We start from the raw sequence: 4,572 nt of genomic DNA, 5'->3' as shown, positions 1-4,572 counted from the left end.
AATGGTCCTTCCCATTTGGGCATCAGTTTGGCTATAATACCTTTGGCTGCGTTGGACAACTTATGGTTCCTCTTCCATAATAGCTGTCCCTCTTCTAACTCAGCTGCACTGTAATAGTACTTCTGTTTTTCCTGTGCAATACGGGAGTACCTGTGCGCTTCTTCTAGGGCGTTCTGTAGCTCTGTGAGTGGTCATTTCTCATAGTCTTGTAACACAGAAAGGTCAACTTCATCAGCTACTTCTCGAATATCTTCTACGTCCCACGGTAGAAGTACTTCTCGACCATAATTGAGGAAAAACGGAGAATTATTAGTGGTTGCATGGTGGACTGAATTGATGGCTAGCTGATGTAATTCTAAACCAAGATCCCATTTATTGTGGGCGTTGCTCTCCCAACACTCGGTTTACTCGTTCGCTGAGGCTGGTCTGTGGATGGTACGGAGTAGTAAAGGTGTGATTGATTTTCATCATACGGCACATCTCTTTCCAAACTGCAGAGGTGAACTGGGTGCCATTGTCTGAAAGTACACGCTCAGGACAGTCATGTCGCGAGACATATTTTAAAAATGCATTGGCCACTGTATGGGCTGTTATGTTGCGAATAGCAAAAAGCTCTACATACTTGGTGAAGTAGTCAACAATTACGACTATGTATCTGTTCTGGCATTGAGTTGGTAATAATGGTCCCATCATGTCTATTCCGACCAATTGACCAGGTCCATCTGTAGAGGTGTTAGTAATCATTTTACCAATAGGCTTATTATTACTTGCCTTGTACTGATGACATATAACGCAAGTCTTGAGGTGTTGATATATAATCTTCCGAAACCCAGGGTAGAAATATTTCTTAGTGATTTTTAATTCCGTAACCCTTCTTCCTGGATGTCCAGAGGTGGGATGATTATGGTACATATCTATGAGACGTTGATGTATAGTTTTCGGTGCCACAACTCGAGCGGGTGTGAAAGTAGTAGCCTTCCTGAAGATTATCCCATTTCGCAACTCGTATAGATCATATTCTGTGCCCTTCAACAGAAGGTCCAGAATTCCGGTCCACTCATCGTCAGCTTCTTGTGTCTGTTTGACATCTTGAAGTGTTACAGGATCAAGCATTTGATCACGAGCAGCTAGATAAATTGTCATTAGACTTTTCAACGGAATGGCTTTGTCTACTCCTAGGTCTTCAACAGAGCGAGATAGCGCGTCCGCTACTCTGTTACTTTTACCCGGTTTGTAAATGACATTAAAGCTATATTCTTGAAGTTGAATAGCCCATCGGACCAACTTACTTTTTGGCTTTTTCTGGTTAAACAGCCATGTTAAGGCTTGGTGGTCTGTGACCACAGTGAAATGTTGACCATGCAGATGATAGCGGAACTTTTCTATGGCGTATACGATTGCTAGGCACTCTTTCTCTGGGATTGCGTAGTTCCTCTCAGCTCCTCTAAAGGCTCGACTAGTATATGCTAATGGCACCTCGACCCCTTCTTGAATCTGTGAGAGCATAGCGCCGATGGCGTGGTCGCTTGCATCTGTAGTGACGATGAACGGGTACTCTGGGTTAGGTATATGTAAGATAACCGCTTATGCCATGAGCTCTTTGATCCTTTCGAATTCCGTATTTTCTATCTCAGTCCACCTCCACTTTGCCCCTTTCTTCTTCAGTCGCTGCAGTGGTGCTACAACTTCTGCAAAATCTGGTATGAAACGTATATGATAAGTTACCATACCCAGGAATGTAGCTAGTTCCACTTGAGTCTTAGGGATTTTGTACTCCCGAATGGCTTGAACTTTAGCGTGATCAATGTTTAGTCCTTCCGTGTTGATAACATGTCCCAAGACCTTGACTTCTGAACAGGCAAAGGCGCACTTTGATATTTTCAAAGTTAAGCCGGCTTTCTGCAACTGTGATAGTACGTACCGAAGTGCTTTTATATGATCGGCCCAAGTGCGGCTGGCGATTATGATGTCATCTAAATACCAGGCCACCCCCAGATACTTGCCATCTTTAAGTACTCGGTCCATCAACCGTTGGAAGGTTGACGGGCTTGTTTTTAAACCAAAGGGCATATACTTAAAATGGTACTTGCCACTTTCCACTATAAATCCGGTATACTTTTCGCTGTCAGGGTCCATGGCGACCTCCCAGAATCCAGCTCTTAAGTCCAGCTTAGTGATGTATTTTGGATGTTGGATAGAATCTAGTATATCATTAATTCGAGGATAGGGGTAAGGATCGTCTTCGATTTCATCGTTAAGTCTTCTATAATCTACAATAAACCTTCTACCTCCATCCTTCTTTCCAATAACTCGGACGGGACAGGTATACGGAGTATCGGATGGTACTATGACTCCGTCCCTTAACATCGACTGGACCTCCTCCTCTACAACAGCATTTTCTTGGCTTGTAAATCGTATTGGCTTACTCTGGACGACCTTGGCTCCAGGTTTGAGTTTAATTTTATGGTACACCCAATCGGTTTGGCCAACACGATCTGTTACCACTGTAGGAAATTCTTTAATTAAGTCAACCAATTCACCCTGCTGTTTCTTGGTGGTGTTTTCTCCACTTATGGCTTTATCCACATCGGCCATAACATGGTCTGGAATAACTTCTTCTTTCGCCCTTTGTTCACTGTCCATGCGATGTAACTGTGTTGAATAATTGCCCCAAGTGAGCTTGTACTGATTGAAGTTGATGACTGCACCTTTACGAGTCAGATAGTCTGTTCCCAAGACTACGGGACAAGGCAACGACTCTACAACATTAAAGTGCAGACAACCTGTAGAGTGACCATTAAAAGCTGTCTGTCCAAATATTGGTATAGTTTCTCCACTTGCTTGAAAATAGATCTAGTTAGATTTTTTTAGTGATTTGATTAGTCCTAGAGATATTAAAAACCTTTTAGTTAAAAAGCTTGCTTCGGCACCAGTATCCACACATGCCAGTTGGGTAGTGTTATTCATAGTAAAATAGATGCCGTAGGCTTGGCGTAAGTTTATATTTAAAACTGCAGGTTTATTTACATTCTGAGACTGAGTCCCTGCCTTATTCAGTCTCGACTTTCGTTTTCCTTCTTTGGGTTAACTTCGTGGGTATTATTGTCATAGTTTTTGGCGTAGCGAGGCTGACCGCGACGCTGTCCTCCTCGAGATCTTCCATAATTCGAACTGGTTTGCTGCACTGGACTTTGATTTAATCGAGGTTGATTAAATTGAATCACTGGAGTTTGGTTAGCATTCGGTCCGAACATCTGTTCCATCTCTGTAACCTTCACTCGAAAACTTTCAAGATCGTGGCAGTTATATCTACTTAAGTGTGGGGTGTAAATCAATAGAACATTCTTTATCATATACTTCACCAGTTTTTCTTTCGGCAACGGTTGTAGCAACGACAGGTTCTGTTGTTGTATCCGAGTTATGTAAGCTCCCACAGACTCCTGGTCTCCTTGTTTAGATAACTCAATCTCGGCCTTGATCTGATGTTCTCGTTCTGCGGTCAGATAGTGTCGTTCGAACGCCTGCACAAAGCCTGACCAGCTCCAACCCAGTGGTTCTGTCTCCAGTTCATAACCTTCATACCAGACTCGGGCTTCACCTCTGAAAACACTGCGGGATATTGCAGCTATGTCTTGCATATTTAGTTGATTAGCTTCAGCATACAGTTTTAATTCTCGTAAGAAACTACGTGGGTTTTCCTCACCACCAGAAAACATAGGAATATTTAGTTTTACCTTACCCAAATTAGGGAAATGCACGCTATTGTTATTACTCGGGTCAGGTCCCATACTCGACCCAAAGGATAAGCGGTGCGGATCTTCGATATTACCCATATCCGGAAAATGTACTGTCCGTCGTGGCGTTGGAAGTTCGGTTGAGTGCAACCCATTAATTGGTCTCGTCCCATTGTTAGGTGGGTGTTCAGCTCTAGAACTAACGTGGTTAAGTAACTCTGCCATACTTGTTTGTAATTCAACCATCTGTTGTCGTAGTTGTGATAGTTCTCTCCTTTCCGGAGATCTATTTGCATCGTCCACAGTAGTAGTTGTTGTCTCTGTAGAGCACTGGTCTTGTGTGCTAGTGGTCGGAGTTGATGGTGATGGTGTTTGCTCAGGCTCAGTAGTATTACCCCAATCTAGGAGATTTCGTCCCAACTTATATCCAAAGTCTTCCGCTTGTTGGCCATACTTTAGACCCATTCTACTCAAATAAGTTAATATTCTCCAAACTCCTATTAACACACAGGATATAAAAATAGGTATTAACATCCACAGCGACTTTGCTCCTCTTATTATATAAGAACTAGGCCACTTCCATAGCCATAGCCAAAAGAATGCGTAGATTAATCCCCAGCAGATCAAAAGGTAAAGGCCAAGGGCCAAATAAAGTCCCCATGCTACACTACGGTACAGCCAGCAAATCAATTCCCAGCTATCAGTAACATAATTATTTAGCTGAACAAGCACGATGTATATTATATTATTCAACTGCTCCACAGATTCCATATCGTCCCAGATATATTTTATATCAGAATTATTATTGATATATACAATCGTTAAGTTATTAAAAGTT

Source organism: Leiobunum rupestre, chromosome 8 (assembly GCF_980474605.1).
Source record: "Leiobunum rupestre chromosome 8, qqLeiRupe1.1.hap1, whole genome shotgun sequence".
Taxonomy (NCBI): Eukaryota; Metazoa; Arthropoda; class Arachnida; order Opiliones; family Sclerosomatidae; genus Leiobunum; species Leiobunum rupestre.
This window is presented reverse-complemented; position numbering follows the sequence as displayed.